The following is an 18,330-nucleotide window of genomic DNA, read 5'->3' as shown; positions in this document are numbered from 1 at the left end:
TCTTTTTTTTTTTTTTTTTGACTGCTTAACTGATTTTAATAACATGACATGAAGCCCCTACACTTGATATAATTGTTATGCAAAATACATAGATGAATACTGTCTTCTTTTAAAAATATAAAATAAATAAGCAAGACATGAAAATAGGCAAGTTTCCGTTAAATAAATGAAAAATTTAAAAAAAGTTTTGCTTTCCATTTCATTTGAAGAAGGGAAATTATCATTTTAAACAATATTCAAGTTTATTAAACAAATTAAAAAAAATTTTATAAAATGTTTAACTTTCATCAGCTTCAAGGTTTATGTTACTCCCGAATTTTGCATATAACTGAACTTTCAGATCTGCTAACACCCGCTGAATTGATTCCACTCTGGATTCTAAGGCGTCAATTTCCTCTTGCAAATTTTTCTTGGCTTCTTCTAACATTTCTTGTGTTTCTTCTTGAGAATGACTAATGAAAACATCGCCAATCTGATAAGGTATCATTAAGCAGTCGTCATCTGCAAGCATGATGTCCTCACAGGCATCTTCTAAATTCTGGAGTTCTTTTTTACTTCTATTTCTTCCTTCAGCTCTGTGATTCTACTTGTATTCCGTGCAAATTTGTTTATCTTTTGTTGATCCTCAAAAGTGACATTGACATCTTCTGCAGCCGCCTTCTTCATGGTGGCCGCCATCTTGGGACTGCGCTACGGCGCGAGGCGGGGAGGGCGGCCGAGCGGACCCGCGGCCCCGCGCCTGCCCTCGCTCGCCCTCGGCCCGGACCCGCGGCGGACGCCTACTTCCCTTTCACTTTTCACTTTCATGCATTGGAGGAGGAAATGGCAACACACTCCAGTGTTCTTGCCTGGAGAATCCCAGGGACAGTAAGCCTGGTGGGCTGCCATCTATGGGGTTGCACAGAGGCAGACACGACTGAAGCGACTTAGCAGCAGTAGCAGCAGCATATAATAATATTTAACATGCAATAGGTTAAGTTTCTCACCTTTCAATACAGGTTGGCCCGAGAAGCCAGATTCTGCTTGCTTTCTGTTGAGAGTACTGTGCATGGAGCGCTGGGGAATGGTGGCAGCAGTAGAGCTGATCTTCAGTTCTTCCAGGCACTGCTTTGACGTCTGAATCCTTCATAGACCAGGCAGGGAGAATGGTTAGAACATGGTGCTTTCTCCTAGGGAGGCTTTAGCTTTTTATTCAGGAAGGAAGCCATTCTCAAGAATATGGCCACAGCTCTGTCACAGGGTGACCCTTTAGCTGCAGGCAAAGGGAGAAAATTCATTTTAGCATTTTCATCTCTGTAATAGACAAAGGTTGTGGATGGCTTTTGAATCAGTATTCACAAAGTCTGCATCAGGCCTTTTCAAAATTACCTATTATCCCCAACTCCTTTGCTCTTTTTATCAACCCCACATCCCCCTCATCTCTAGTTGAGAGTCAGTGCCTTACTTAGATACTTATATTTGTCAGTGTTCTACAGAGAAAGAAAACCAAAAGGGTGTGTGTGTCTGTGTGTAGAGACAGATTTATTTATTCATTTGCTCATTCATTCCTTTTTGTAAAAATTGAGGTATAGTTGATGTATGAAATATAAGTTTCAGGTATATAACATAGTGATTCACATTTTTAATGGTGATACTTCATTTGGTTATTAAAAATATTAGCTATATTCCCTGTGCTGTACAATATATCCTTGTAGCCTGTTTATTTTATACATAATGTGTGTGTCTGTGTGTTCATTTGTGTCTGCCTCTTTGCAACCCCATGGACTGTTGCACACCAGGCTCCTCTGTCTATGAAATTTTTCAGGCAAGAATACTGGAATGGGTTGCCATTTCCTACTCCAGGGGATCTTCCTGACCCAGGAATCAAACCCATGTCTCTTGAGTCTCCTGCATTGGCAGGCAGATGCTTTACCGCTGAGCCACCTGGGAAGCCCACACATAGTAGTTTATGCCTATTAATACCCTGTCCCTATTTTTTCCCTCCCCCTGTCTTCTCCTGCTGGTAACCACTAGTTTGTCTTCTGTATCTGTGAGTCTGCTGCTTTTTTGTTATATTCACTAGTATATTCTCTATTTTTTAGATTCTACATGTAAGTGATAACATACAGGATTTGTCTTTGTCTGACTTACTTCACTAAGCATAATACTATCTGAGTTTATCTGTTTCAGATGGCAAGATTTCTTTTTTTTTTATATAGCTGAGTAGTATTCCATTGTGCATACATACCACAACTTCTTTATCTGTTCATTTGTTGATGAACACTTAGGTTGCTTCCATATCTTGGCTGTTGTGTTATAAATAATGCTGCTGTGAATACTGAGTGCATGTATCTTTTTGGATTAGCATTTTTATTTTTTTCAGATATATACCCAGGAGTGGAATTGCTGGATCATATGGTAGTTCTGTTTGCAGTTTTTTGAGGAACCTCCATACTATTCCACAGTGGCTACCCCAATTTACATTCTCACCAAGGGTTCCCTTTTCTCTACATCCTTACCAACTTTTGTTATTTGTATTCTTTTTGATGATAGTCATTCTGACAGGTGTGGTATGATATCTCATTATAATTTTAATTTGCATTTCTCTGATGATTAATGATGTTGACATGTGCCTGTTGGCCATATGTTTGTCTTTGGGAAAATGTCTCTTTAGGCCTTTTGTCCATTTTTAATTTTTTTTTTTTTGGATGTTGTGTTTTATGAGCTATTTATGTATTTTGGGTAGTAACCCTTTATCAGTCATATCATTTGCAGATATTTTTTCCCATTCAGTAGGTTGTCTTTTCATCTAGTTGGTGATTTCCTTTGCTGTGCAAAAAGCTTTCAAGTTTAATTACATCCTTTTGTTTATTTTTGCTTTTCCTTTGCCTTAGGGTACAGATCCAAAAAAGGACTGCTAGGATTTATATCAAAGAGTATTCTGTGTATGTTTTCTTCTGGGATTTTTATGGTTTCCAGTCAGACATTTAGGTCTTTAATCCATTTTGAGTTTATTTTTGTATATGGTGTTAGAGAATGTTGTAATTATATTATTTTACAGGTAACTGGCTAGTTTCCCCAGCACCACTTATTGAAGAGACTGTCTTTTCTCTGTTGCATATTCTTGCCTCTTTTATCATAGAAGATTTGACCATAAGTGCATGGGTTTATTTATGGGCTCTCTATTCTTTTCATTTGATCTATGTTTCTCTTTTTGTGCCAACACCATGCTGTTTTGATACCTGTGGCTTTGTAGTATAGTCTGAAGTCAAGGGAACCTGATTCCTCCAGCTTCATTTTTCTTTCTCAAGATTGTTTTAGCTATTAGGGGGTCTTTTGTGTTTCCATATAAATTTTAAAATTATTTGTTGTAATTCTGTAAAAAAGAAAAAATGCCTTTGATATTTTGATAGGGATTACATTGAATCTGTAGATAGCCTTGGGGAGTATGATCATTTTAACAATATTAATTATTTGAATTCATGAACATAGTATGTCTTTCCATCTGTTTGTGTTGTCTTCAGTATCTTTCCTCATTGTCTTAAAGTTTTATGAGTATAGGTCTTTTACCTCCTTAGGCAGGTTTGTTCCTAAGTATTTTATTCTTTGATGCAGTTGTATAATAGGTTTCCTCAGTGAAAATAGATTTATTATAAGGAATTGGCTCATGTGATTATGGAGGCTTAGTAAGTCTAAAATCTGCCAAATAGGCTGGCAGGCTGGAGACCCAGGGAAGAGTTACAGTTGTAGCCCAAAGGCAGTCTTCTGTCAGAATTCCTTCTTGCTCTCAGTGAAGATCAGCCTTTGTTCTGTTAAGGCCATCGACTGATAGTAAGACCCACCAGATTATTGCTTTCTCAAAGACTACGGGTTTCAATGTTAATCTCATTCAAAAAATGCTTTCACAGAAACTTCTAGAATAATATTTGACCAAATAGCTGGGCACCATGCTCAGCCAAATTGGCGTATAAAATTAACTGTCACACTGCTGTAATGCTGGGTATGTCATGTTCCTCGGGTGTTTGGGGGCCAGAAAAGGCATTGAAAACCAATGCCTAGTTTTGAAGTGTGGAAAATCACAAAGACAGAAAAAGCATCAATTTCTTTGCATTTGTCAAAGAAAAGACTGCTGGCTATATTTTCATATGTACAGCCATACTTGTAACACTATTTAAAGCTTCAGTCCTGTTTATATAGAGGAACATAATTTTACAAGACTGCTTTTTACAATTATGTGCATTTCATATGGACTCAGGGTGTTAATGAGGAAGGAGAATGGATGTAAGAAACAAAAGGAGAGATGTGAGAAAGATATGGTGGGAAAAATACAGAATTTGAGGACAAGAAGAGAAAAGAAGAGATGTGAAAGAGCTGCATTTGTCCTCAGCTGACCCAGGAAGCTCCCAATATGCTCTTGTGTTATCATCTCCAATTATCTCGAAAAAGATCTTGGAGGGTTAGAGGAGATAGGAAAGAAGGGGGAGAATTGTGGAAAATAAGAAAATATCAAAAGGGAGAAATGATAGAGGTGGGGAATATGGTGATGATAGAAAAAAATATTATATCCTTAACTATAATAGTTTTTGTTTCCTTTTATATAATCTTTTTTCTTTTTACTTTGCATTGTAAATGGGTATGAAATAAATGGAACTGGCTGATTTAAAAAGTAATTTTGCATTCACAATTAGTGGTTTTCATTTTATAGTACATTCAGTATTTTTCTGCCTCTTTCACCATATATGTCTGTTCAGTACTATTTATAGACAGCTATGATGCAGTGATTAGCACCACATCCTTTTAAAAAATAAAGTTTTTATTGAAGTGTAACATGGTTACAGAATATGCCCAAATAAGGAGGATACAAATCAATGAACTATATAGTGAGCACACTCATGTAATCACCGGCCAGGTCAAGACATCAGCACCTCCAGCAAGTCCCTTCATGCTTCCTCCCAGTCACTTGTCTTTCTTCTTCCCAAAGGTAACCACCGTCATAACTTTTAATACAGTCATTAGTTCTGCTTATTTTGACATTTGTGTAGATGGACTCATATAACCTGCATATCTGCCCTGCCTACTTCATATAGTTTTTGAGAGGATCAAATTTGTTCATGAATATAGTGAAAAATCTGTGTTAAAAATCTTTTATAGTGTAATCATTGTACAGGGTCATAAGGTATTGTTACCAAATAAGAGATTTCCATTCTCTGTCATGGAGGAGTGGTTCAGAACCACAAACATAAGTGTCTGTGTGTATGTTTTTAAAGATGTATTGATTTATTTTCTATTTTGGCTGTGGTGGATCTTCATTGCTGATTGCAGCAATTGGGGGCTCCTCTCTAGGTGAGGTGAGTGGACTTCTCATTGCAGTGACTTCTTTTGTTGCAGAGCATAAGCTCTGAGTCACGTGGGCTCAGTAGTTGCCTCTTACGGGCTCTAGAGCTCGGGCTCAGTAGTTTTGAGTGCATGGGTTTAATTGCTCCACAGTATGTGGAATCTTGCCACACCAGGAATCGAACTGGTGTCCCATGCATTGTAAGGTGGATTCTTAACCATGGGACCCAGGGAATGGGTCCAGGGAAACCAAAAGATAAGCTTTTGAGTTTCAACACTCTATCTGATGGAAGAAAACACTACCACCCACACTTGATGGAGCCAATCCTTAAAAACCATGTTACAAGTGTCTTAGACCTAACGAAGGACAAGTTTATCTTCATCAGTTGGGGAACTTTGGTTACAGAGCTCTGTTTTGAAATACAGCTAAAAGATGGCTCTAGGCTTTTTAAAGCCACCCTGGATCTCATCCTTAAGTTAGTTGGCCTTGGTTATCCATAGTCACTAATCTGCCTTCCTTTCTTTGGGTCTCATCCCCAAGATCTTGATCATATTCAGAATAAATTATCTACATCGCGTTAGCATACCTTCCAATCAAGCTAACTGTGAATCCCCTCCTTAGCTCTGAAAATTCAGAAGTTTGTTTTTTTAAGCTGCCTCTCCAGTGACCTGTTACCTGAACACCTGGGTTGAGTCCCAGGTTTCTTAATGCCTTATTTCACAGGAGATAGACTTTCAGATGAGGTATGTCTTCCTAGACAGAAGAGGTTCTCCTGGTTCTTCTTAAAACAATTTTGCAAACCTATTAAGAAATAAAAACATTTTACTTTTTTGCTGTGCTCAGACTAGATAAGAATCCATAAAATGTGCCATTAGTCTCTAAATCATTTTTCTTACTAAGATGACTGGTCTCAGAGTTCAGTCCCCACTGGCAGAATTAGCTTTCTGTGCCAGGGAATGTTATAGCAATTCACTCAGTTTCTTGAGCTCCTTCCAGCTCTTTCTAAAATCTCATAGGACCTTTCATTGTAAATTATTTTAAAAGATCAATCAGGTGACTCACTTCTTTTTTAAAGAAAAAAATTGGAAACTGCTAAAAGGAAAAGTTATCCAACTACTTTCTCATATTCTGAGACTAGATGATGATTAATTACACTTGTTACTTTTTCACTTAAAGGCACACTGTCTTTCTGGAGCTAAAATTATACAGAACTAGTGTGATGAAAGGGAATCCCCATAAAATTGAAAATTAGACATTTCATGATTTTTCTTTTTGACCATGAACAAAAACTGTATACTCATGCCAAATTTCTCTTTCTGGATCATCTCAGAATGCCTTGAAAAGACCTACAGAGTAAGAATACTTGAGGGTTGTTATATGCTGCGATTCATGGGGTCGCAAAGAGTCGGACACGACTGAGCGACTGATCTGGTCTGATATAGAAATAAATTAGTAATTTCAATTTGTGATTTGTGAAATAATTGTAGTTGTACATTTTATGGAATTAAAAACATAGGTCAAAATTTGAGAAGGAGGAGTTAATCCTAATTAGGTGAATTTTAAGGCTTATATCGTCAATGCATTTGAGGAATGTTTTGTCCTACACTAATAAATGTTCTGCTTTTAATAATTGTAGTTTTTTTGACAGCAAGAAGAAGGTATTAGGCAGCTAATAAGGCATAGCTGTCAAAAGATATGTTAAAGATTGTTTTTAAGTGCATTGTTTACAGTAGAATCCACAATACACATCTATTAGGTCATCTAAATCTAACCATCTTGTGCTGATCCTGGAAAGCGAAGTCAAATGGGCCTTAGGAAGCAGCACTGCAAACAAAGCTAGTGAAGGTGATAGAATTCCAGTTGAGCTATTTCAAATCCTAAAAGATGATGCTGTGAAAGTGCTGCACTCAATATGCCAGCAAATTTGGAAAACTCAGCAGTGGCCACAGGACTGGAAAAGGTCAGTTTTCATTCCAGTCCCAAAGAAAGGAAATGCCAAAGAATGCTCAAACTACCACACAATTGCACTCATCTTACATGCTAGCAAAGTAATGCTCAAAATTCTCCAAGCTAGGCTTCAATGGTACATGAACTGAGAATTTCCAGATTTCAAGCTGGATTCAGGAAAGGCAAAGGACCAGAAATCAAATTGCCAACATCTGCTGGAACATAGAAAAAGCAAGAGAGTTCCAGAAAAACATCTACTTCTGCTTTATTGACTTATGCCAAAGCTTTAAGTGTGTGGATCACAACAAACTGTGGAAAATTCTTCAAGAGATGGGAATACCAAACCACCTTACCCGCCTCCTGAGAAATCTGTATGCAGGTCAAGAAGCAACAATTAGAACCAGACATGGAACAATGGACTGATTCCAAATTGGGAAAGCAGTGTGTCAAGGCTGTATATTGTCACCCTGCTTATTTAACTTATATGCAGAGTACATCATGCAAAATGCCAGGCTGGATGAGGCACGAGCTGGAATCAAGATTACTGGGGAAACTATCAATAACCTCAGATATGCAGATGACACCACCCTTATGGCAGAAAGTGAAGAACTAAAAAGCCTCTTGATGAAAGTGAAAGAGGAGAGTGAAAAAGTTGACTTAAAATTCAACATTCAGAAAACTAAGATCATGGCATCTGTTCCCACCACTTCATGGCAAATAGATGGGGAAACAGTGACAGCCTTTATTTTGGGGGGCTCCAAAATCACTGCAGATGGTGACTGCAGCCATGAAATTAAAAGATGCTTGCCCCCTGGAAGAAAAGCAACCTAGACAGCATATTGAAAAGCAGAGACATTACTTTGCCAACAAAGGTCCATCTAGTCAAGGCTATGGTTTTTCCAGTAGTCGTGTATGGATGTAAGAGTTGGACTATAAAGAAAGCTGAGCACTGAAGAATTGCTGCTTTTGAACTGTAGTGTTGGAGAAGACTCTTGAGTGTCCTTTGGACAGCAAGGAGATCCAACCAGTCCATCGTAAAGGAAATCAGTCCTGAATATTCATTGGAAGGACTGATGCTGAAACTCCAATAGTTTGGCCACCTGATACGAGGAACTGACTCATTGGAAAAGACCCTAATGCTGGGAGAGATTGGAGGCAGGAGGAGAAGGGGGTAACAGAGGATGAGATGGTTAGATGGTATCACCACCGACTCTATGGACATGAGTTTGAGCAAGCTCCAGGAGTTGGTGATGGACAGGGAAGCCTGACATGCTGCAATCCATGGGCTTGGACACTACTGAGTGACTGAACTGACTAACTGAAATCTAACCAGCTCGAGGTAGGAATGGTCATGGTATCGAGTAATCTTGGTAAAGATTAATGAAAATATCTTTCTTATAAGCCTACTATGTTCAGGATATTGAGAAACTAAATATTTAAGAAAATTAAAACAGCATAATTGTAATATAATTCTCCTTTTACTTGAAGGTGTATGTTAAAATGTTGGGAAGCTTTTTACCTCTTTCTCCTTGAAATGTCACAGAAGATGTAACTGAGGCATAGACTAAGGGCGAAGGAGAATATTCATCCAGCTCTTTCTCACTCTTGAGAATGTTGGAAACGCAGAGTTTTGACTGGTGATTATTTCTCATCTTCTTTTTATATACATTGAGTATTCTGTCTCCAGGATAGATAAGGCTTAGAGCCTGGCCATGGATTTGACACTTAGAGGAATATTTGAACCCAGTTTTCAGTATTTCTTACTGACTCTCACTTCACTTTGCTTTGCTTGGAGTCTTCCTCCCCACTTCTGATATCACACTTCTCCCTTATCTAGCCTAGCCTAAGACTTTTCCCCCCTCATTTTCTCTTATTTCATAGACTGGAGCCTACTGTACCTTGTACACTCACTCCAGTGCACCATCAAAGAATTCCTCCATTCGAGCCACTGACACCCACAGTTTGGGTTCTTCCTCTCCTTGAAGAGCACGCCTGCACTCTTAAGTTGGCCCTTAGGGTGGACATCCCTTCTTTCTGGTTGTTTCCCTTTCTCTCCAGATAAAGGAATGCCGTTGGGTTTTCTTCTCAAGAATCTCCTATGCCCTGCTCTGTTTAACTTACTAAAGGTAAATTTAACCGATTGCCTTAAACTAAGGGTTTCTCATAAACTTTCCAGATTCTTTATTCACAGTTACCTTAGCCTTCCAGAAAACTTACTATAGTCACTCTTTTCTGAAAGATGCTTCTCTCATCTTGCCGAGTACATGATTTCCTTGTGGAGAAAAGGCAGATCTGATTCCTTAGTTAAACCAGAAAGATCATAATTATAAACTGCCTAAATCAATCAGCAGGATTATGTAACTGGCAGTGGGCAGTTGTTTTCTACTAACTTCAGAATAAAGACTGAGTCTATTTTTATGCTCAGATTTCGTGAGTTGTAAATGTCATTTATACATCTCTAGAAAGTGGTCTTCTCAGCCCAGTAGACTGGGCTTCTTAAATTAGTCATGCAGATGCAGGCATCCCCTTTGCAGACTGGTCACTGTATCTTTTGAATGATTTCACTCACTACTCCTTTGGAGTGAGGAGTTACCCCGATGGACTGTTCATTGTTCATGTTTTATGGAAAACTTTCCCTGAATAAACATACCTGCTGTGGATATGCCTTTCCCTCCAACGTGTCTGTATATAATTTACATACTGCAGAATTTTGATTTTTGTTGTTCCAGAATCTTGCACTGGGAGGCTATAATATTAGGTTTTTCATTTTAATTGATTTAAGCTTGTTATATCCTCTTGATGAATTGCCCGTTTTGTCATTATTAAGTGACCTTCTTTATCCCTGGTAATGTTCTTGCTCTGAAATCTACTTTATCTGATATTAATATAACCAATATTGCTTTCTTTTGATTAGTGTTAGCATAGTATATCGTTTTCTATTTGTCCTGTCAGTTTTTGTTCCTTTTCTTCTTTTTTTTTTGTTTCATATCTTCCATGTCTCTACATAACCTTTTGAACATATGAACATATGCAATATAGTAACTATTTTAATATCCTTACCTGCTAATTTTATCATTTGTCATTGCCAAGTCAGTTTTAATACATTGATTTTTTTCCTCTTCCTTATGGATTGAATTCCCCTACTTCGCATGCTGGTAATTTTTATTGAATGCCAGACATTATGAATTTTAACTTTTTGACTGCAGGATATTTGACCTACAAATAGTTCTTGAGTTTCATTCTGAGACATGATTAAGTTACTTGGAAACAATTTGATCCTTTGGGGTCTTGCTTTTTAAGATTTGTTAGGTGAGACTAGAGCTGTGTTCAGTTTAGGGCTCATCGTTTCTCCACTACTGAGGCAAGGGAGACCCTTCTGAGTTCCCTACCCACTGAGCCAAAGAATAATGCTTTTGAACTGTGGTATTGGAGAAGACTCTTGAGAGTCCCTTGGACAGCACGGGGATCCAACCAGTCTGTCCTAAAGGAAATCAGTCCTGAATATTCATTGGAGGGACTCATGCTGAAGCTGAAACTCCAATACTTTGGCCACCTGATGTGAAGAACTGACTCATTTGAAAAGACCCTGATGCAGGGAAAGATCGAAGGCGGCGGGAAAAGGGGACGACAGGATGAGATGGTTGGATGCCATCACCGACTTAATGGACATGAGTTTGAGTAAACTCCGGGAGTTGGTGATGGACAGGGAGGCCTGGCGTGCTGCAGTCCATAGGGTCACAAAGCGTCGGACACGACTGAGCGACTGAACTGAACCCAGTGCCCTGTGAATTATGAGTTTTCCAGGCTGGTCAGTGGGAGAACATTCTATGCCCAGCCCTGCATGAGCCTGTGCACTGTTATTTCTAATCTTTTCAGTGGTTTTTTCCCTTGGCCCAAGGTAGTTTCATCACTCATATGTGCTGATCCGTACTCTGCTGAATGTTAAAAGGCAGCCCTCTGTAGATCTCCAGAGTGTGCTCTCTGTGTAACTCTTCTCTCTCTGATGCTCTGTCCTATAAACACTGACTGCCCTCATCTTTCTGGATCTCAGCTGCGTCTCCTTGGTTCAGAGAGTTCCCCGGGCTCTACCTGGGTTATTCCCTGTGCTGCAGCCTGGGTTCTCTTCTCTAGGCAATAACCTAGGTAGTCACGGCTCTCACTCTGTTTCTCACCTCTTAGGAATCACTGTTCTCTTTTGCCCGATGATCAGTGTCTTCAAAACTTCTTCCTTATGTTTTGCCCTTTTTGGCATGCAATCATGGGTAAATCCTGACCCTATTCCTCCATGTTGGCCAGAAATGGAAGACTCCAGAATCACATACTATAGATACATGATTTCCTCAACTAGAGTATAAGCTCCTCAAAGTAAAGAATCTCTTATTTTCCTTATGCTGTCTTTCTGGCTCATTGTCTAGACTATTCAAGCTCACTAAGCATTTGTTGAATAAAGAGGCATTTATTGGGACTTCCCTGGTGATCCAGTGTTTGGAAATCTGCCTGCCAATGCAGGGGACATGAGTTTGATCCCTGGTCCAGGAAGATCCCTCATGCTGCGGAGCAGCTAAGTCTGGCACCACAACTACTGATCCCACACACCCTAGAGCCTGTACGCTGCAACAAGAGAAGCTACCACAATGAGAAGTCTGTGCACTGGGCCCAGTACAGCCAGAAATTAAATAAATAAAATTTTTTTAAATGACAAAAAAACGAGGCATTTGTTGATGATCATATTGTAATATTGAGCAGGTGTCATGGGTGCTACTGGGTCAAAACAAAAATTCCTCTCCAGAATCTGCCCCCTGGTCCTTTGGTTTGTTTGATTTCAGGTTTGTACACTTCCTATCAAAAAGCTGTCCCAAAATCCCTTTGGACATTATAGTGGCCGAGTTCCCTTAAATCTTTTCTGGAACAGTGTAGCTTATAAACATACACGTAGTAAAATTAGCTAGGGCCTTTATAGAAATGAAATAACTAAGAGACGACTCTGTTTCTATTTATTTCTATATACTAAGCAAGGATGGAACCATGACAAAGACAATACTTAACATTTCTGGTAGTTGTAACTTGATATCAGAGCAGAAGAGATGAGGACTTTTGAAGAAAGGTCCTGGCAATAAAATTGTTAATATGGTTCATAATATTTTACTGATTTTTGGAACAATAACAAGGGTCTTGGCAAAATATTCCTTTTTTTTTTTTCTTTTCTCCTCTTGGCACAAACACAGTCTGGATAAATGCCTACATTTCAGCTACTATTGTATAAATTTTATCTTGGTTTCTTCTATTTCCTTAGCTGTCATTTTGTAGTTGCAGAAACATTACTGAGCTATTTTAACATTCTTAGCAACCAAGAGTCATAGCCCTGCTTTTGTTTTATTGCATTTGGGAGTGGCGAAAGATTTTTTATGATCTTATCATTCCTTATTTTCATATTTTGCTACAATGTGAAGAACTCTAATTTCAGTTTTTAATATTGCTTTGTTAAAATCCAGTTTTAGACATTGCTTTGTTAAATAAGGAAATTAAAGTTGTCAGATAGAATGCTGTTTACTGAAGAACAGAAGTGAATAGCCATTTTTTTAGACATTGTATTATTTCAAATAAATTCAAATATTAAAAGTTAGAAGTCAGGGCTTTCTGACCATACTTCAAGGAGAGAAAAGGTAAAATTAGTACAGATTACTCATCCTAATCTTTTAAGAGCTGTAATTATACGGATTACCACTTTATCAACATGAGTAGGTAAAAATGAGAACCATATAGGGAGCATTTTCAAAAATATCCAATCCTAGCCAATCTTCATTTTCTGAATTAAAGAATCATGGATATAGACACTTGGGACTTAATGGTTTTCAGTACTCCAGGATTGTTTTTGGAAAATTCTCTCTCTCTCACATACACATGCAAGAAATTCCAGAGAAAATAAGAATAAAGAATTAACATGGGTCTATTGTGTTTACTGTATACCAGTTGCTTTATATGTGTTAAATCATTTTATCAGAATGAGATTGAGAATCCATGATTTGAAAAAACACATCAGAAGGAAGATGATCATAATAAAATAGTATACTAATGAAGTTTGTTAACAGATGGTTTTGGATAAAAGTAGTATCAAATTTTTGCATTTCCCTACCCGCTGCAAACACACACACACACCCCTTTACACCCCTACATAATAATTGTACATCGAATAAAAGCTGAGCATTTCACTCATCCTGTAAGATGTTGAAGGCACATATCACATTAATTGTTAAAATGGAAATCTATTTATCAGCGTCTCTTAGTAATTAAGATTTGTAACTTAAATCTCATTTATATGAGACTAAATTAACACCCATGTTTACAAAGGTATTTTCTGTTAATATGGAATTGATCAAGCAGTTTGTTAACTATGTATTTCTCAGAAAACAGCTGATTTTGACACACACACTGTCTGGCTGAATGTGTCTCAGAAAATTACTTTTTTTTTTTTAATCTATAATTTAGGGGGCCAAATATAAATTTAATCAAAACGACAAAAAAAAAAAAAAAGCCCTTATTTAATACATCAGCCCCTTCAGTTCAGTTCAGTTCAGTCGCTCAGTCGTGTCCAACTCTTTGCAACCCCATGAACCGCAGCACGCCAGGCCTCCCTGTCCATCACCAACTCCCGGAGTCCAACCAAACCCATGTCCATTGAATTGGTGATGCCATTCAACCATCTCATCCTGTCGTCCCCTTCTCCTCCTGCCCTCAATCTTTCCCAGCATCAGGGTCTTTTCAAGTGAGTCAGTTCTTCGCATCAGGTGGCCAAACTATTGGAGTTCACCCAGGACTGATCTCCTTTAGGATGGACTGGTTGGATCTCCTTGCAGTCCCTTAGTGTTTTTTTAAAAAACATCTTTATTAAGATGCAACCCTTATCATAAAATTTACCCATGTAAACTGTACAACTCAATGGGTTTTAGTACATTCACAGAGTTGTGTCATGATCAGCACAGTCTTAAGTTTAGAACATTTTTATTATCCCTGAGAGAAACCTTAAACCATGAGCAGCCAGTCTCTACTCCTCACTGAAACGCTCCAGCCCTAGGAGACCAGTCATCAACTTTTTCTCTAAATTTGCCTGTTCTGGACATTTCAAATAAATGGAATCATACAATATGTGTTTCCAACTGATTTCCTTCACTTAGCCTGATGTTTGGGTTGGGAGTTTCATCTGTGTTTTAGTATGCATCAGTGCTTCATTCCTTTTTATATGGATCAATAATATTTTGTCGTATGGAAACACACACTTTGTGTATCCATTCATCAGTTGATGAACATTTGGATTGTTTCAACTTTTTAGCTATTATGAATGATGCTGCTGTGAACATTTGTGATTCCCAGGTGGCGTGGTGGTAAAGAATCCGCCTGCCAGTTCTGCGGGCTGCATCCCTGGGTTGGGAAGATCCCCTGGAGGAGGAAATGACAATCCACTCCAGTATTTTTGCTGAGAAAACTGTACGGTTGCAGAGTCGGACACGACTGAGAACACAACCTGCTTTCCATTTTCCTGTGTACAAGTTGCTGTTTATACCTACTAGTGAAATTGCTGGGTCATATGGTGACTGTTTTTTTTTAACAATTTGAAGAACTGCAAAATTGTTTTCTAAAGTGGCTGTGCTATTTTACATTCCCACCACCAGTATTAGGGTTCTCATTTCTCTGCATCCTGGTCAACTCTTGTCTATTTGATTATAGCCATCTTTGTAGCTGTGAAGTGATAACACTCACTGTGGTTCTGATTTGCATTATCCTAATGACTAATGGTATTGAGCATTTTTTCATGTGCTCTTAGACATCTGATATCTTCTTTAGATAAGTGTTTCTTCAAATCCTTGCCTATTTTTAAATTGATGTCTTTTTATTGCTGATTTTTGTCAGTCAATATTTGATTTATTATTGATAAATATTCTTTGTATATTCTAGATTTTTTTATCACATATGTAATTCGAAATTGGTTTCTCTCATTCCAGAGCTTGTCTTTTCACATTCTTGGTGGTGTCAATTGTCCCACAAAAGTTTTAGATTTTTATATAGTCCAATTTATTTTTTCTTTTGTTACTTGTACTTTTGTGTTATATCTAAAAAATCATCACCTAATTCAGGATCATGGAGATTTACTCTTATGTTTTTGTTTTTGTTTTTTTAGTGTTATAGTTTTAGCTCTGATATTTAGATCTGTAGTTAATTTTGAATTATTATTTTTGTATGGTGTACGATATAAGGGTCCAACTTTGTTCTTTTGCTATTGTCCCAGCACCATTTGTTAAAAAGACAACTCTTGCTCAATTGAATTGTCTTGATATCCTTGTACTGACAGAAATTCAATTGGCCATAAATATACTAATTTATTTCTGGGTTCTGAACCCTGTTTCATTGATGTAAATGTCTTTCCTTGTACATCAAAACACTATCTTAATTACAATAACTCTGTATTAAGTTTTTCAATTGGGAAGTGTGAATCCTTCAGCTTTGTTCTCCTTTTTCAAGATTATTTGGCTATTCTGGGTTCCTTGGATTTCTACATGAATTTTAGTGTCACCTTGTCACTTTCTGCAAATAGCTGAGATTTGTTCAAGGGATTGTTTAAGTCTGTAAATCAATTTGGGGAAGACCCCTTAGGTTTTGTATTCATAATACTAAACTTAAGTTCTGCCTGTTTTATCCTTTTTTAGAAATATTTTCTTTTAGTTTTCTGTAAGATTTTATGCATACTCATTAAAGTATAATTCTTACAGTGTATTCATGTTAAACTAATCATGAAGAAATATGAAGTGATTATTTTTTATATTGTTAAAAGCACAAAACTGTATAAACTAAATACTGCTACAGCAAAAATCTCTACATACAGAGGAATTATGTAGAGGAGTATCAGAGGAGGCATCAAATTACTTCACAGATGTATAAATTAAGCAAAATTCTGTCACAGAATTTCCCTAAGTTCTTGGAAATTTTGATTTGCTTTGTTGTTTTTTCTGATGAAATTCATTTTGTATTTGTAAGTATTAGCAAAGGTTTTTGGGGGCAAATTAGATATGAATAATGCCTTTATGGCCTGTAGGTAAGGATTACAAAAATAAACATTTTAGAGTTTTGTAACACTTTAGATTCCATTGGTCCCTAGAATAAGATGTGGGCAGCTATTTGATAGTTTATGTAGTTTTGTTTACCAAGTGAATACTCTAATCCAGTGGTTCTTGACATTGGCTGCTATGCATTAGAATTCCTAGAGAGCTTTTGAAAATCCGGATGTCCCATACAGCACATCAGACCAATTAAATCAGAATCTCAGTGGGTGGGGTAGGGTGTTGGGACTTGGACATCAGATTTATCACAGTTGTCCAGGTGAATCCACTGTGCAGCCAGCATTAGCCGTGGTGATAGACATTTGAAAGTCCCAATAAAATTTTGCTCAGGAAAATATAATTATCCTGAAATGGCAATTAAAGGCATACCATCTGAATTGTATGCCACTTTGTTACATCAGCCACTGTGAAAAGTGTTATGGAATTATCAGGATGTTATGATTTGGATTTGCCTTTGCCTGTGAACCAATGATAAAAGATTATCTAATAATCACCAGAATTCCAAAATTTGATGCTAAGAAGATTAATTATGTTCTACCATATAGATGGGGGCTTCCCTCCTAGCTCAGTCGGTAAAGAATCTGCCTGCAATGCAGGAGACATGGGTTCAATTCCTGGATCGGGAAGATCCCCTGGAGAAGGAAATGACAACCCACTCCAGTATTCTTGCCTGGAGAATCCCATGGACAGAGGACCCTTGTGGGCTACAGTCCATGGGGTTGCAAGAGTCGGACACGACTGAGTGACTTTCACTTCACTACTGCTGTATGGATAGGGATTTGAGTTGAAATGTCCACTGTTAAAGGGTTAAGTTTGATAAACCACCAGTTTATTGGAAAAATTACTGGATTGAGAGTTTGGGAACCCGTGTTCTTGTGCTCACTCTGCCATGTAACTTTGAACCAGGGTATTTAGGTTATAGTTTATACAATGAGGTAACTGAGCTGGAGGCAATCACCAAATTATTTATTCAGTAAATTGAATTGCCTGTTGTGAGCAAGGCAGGAATGTGGGGATGGAACAGAACATTGAAAAGCTCACTGAGGACAGGCAAACATGCCAAATGTGTCGGTGTAGCTATAGTGAAATGTTCAGGGAATTAAGGAAGCACAGTGCTTCATCTGGTTCAGTACTGGGACAAATGTGATCGTTTTCTGTTTAACAACCATTCACAAATCCTTTCTTCCTTGCTGGCAGAATCCATCTCTGAAATAGACTGAAAAGGCCAGATGTTGCTTTTCTAGCTACCCTTGCAGGGGGGCATGGCCCCAGTGCTGGTCAGTGAGACCAGAGGAGGAATCTGTCGGACAGTTTTCCTTAACGAAAGTTAGCAGTTGAGAAAGTTCCCTTCCTTCCTGTCATGACCTTGCTGCATGAGGATGTGATATGTAGTGTTACAAAGATCATCTTGAGACTAATGGCCTAAGAACAAAGGCCTTCATGCTGGTTATAGTCAAAGAGAAAATATAGTCTGAATTTTTTATGTCAACATTGAGCTACTGAACTAAACCTTCAGCCACCTCCCTGTGGAGTTATTAAATGAGATAAAAATAATTACTGTTCCAACCCTTGGTTCTTTGAGAGTGATCTGTAGATCATTGGTCATCTGGGAGGCTGGTTAGAAATACAGATTCTTAGGGCTTGCATCAGACCTACTGCATGAGTCTGCACTTTAATAAGATCACTAGATGGATGACATGCACATTAAAGCTTGAGAAGCACCAGTTTAAACCACTTTGAATTGGGTATTCTGTTACATGCAGTTGAAAGCTTCCTTACTAATATAAGTGCATTATAGTTTGCTAAAAAGACTTCTAATTCAGATGTAGGAAGTTGCAAGAAACTTCTTATTCTCACCAAAACAAGCAATATAAACTACATAATCACAGTTAAAAAAAAAAAATACCAGAGAGCTTGAAGACACAAATCTTAGTGACTCCAGAAAGTGGTAAGTCTTCC

At 37.9% G+C, this 18,330-nt stretch overlaps 1 protein-coding gene and 1 pseudogene across 3 annotated transcripts in view; one reads left to right on the top strand and one right to left on the bottom strand.

The window, feature by feature from the left end:
* The window catches only part of TMOD3 (tropomodulin 3), an 87,518-nt gene that overhangs the window by 46,238 nt on the left and 22,950 nt on the right, over positions 1–18,330 (top strand). The gene's annotated exons all lie outside the window — the stretch shown is intronic.
* On the bottom strand, positions 224–773 carry LOC129621468 (prefoldin subunit 4-like; annotated as a pseudogene).

This window comes from Bubalus kerabau, chromosome 10, assembly GCF_029407905.1.
Source record: "Bubalus kerabau isolate K-KA32 ecotype Philippines breed swamp buffalo chromosome 10, PCC_UOA_SB_1v2, whole genome shotgun sequence".
Taxonomy (NCBI): domain Eukaryota; kingdom Metazoa; phylum Chordata; class Mammalia; order Artiodactyla; family Bovidae; genus Bubalus; species Bubalus kerabau.
Note: the sequence above shows the minus strand (reverse complement) of the source record. Positions and strands in the feature narration are given on the sequence as shown.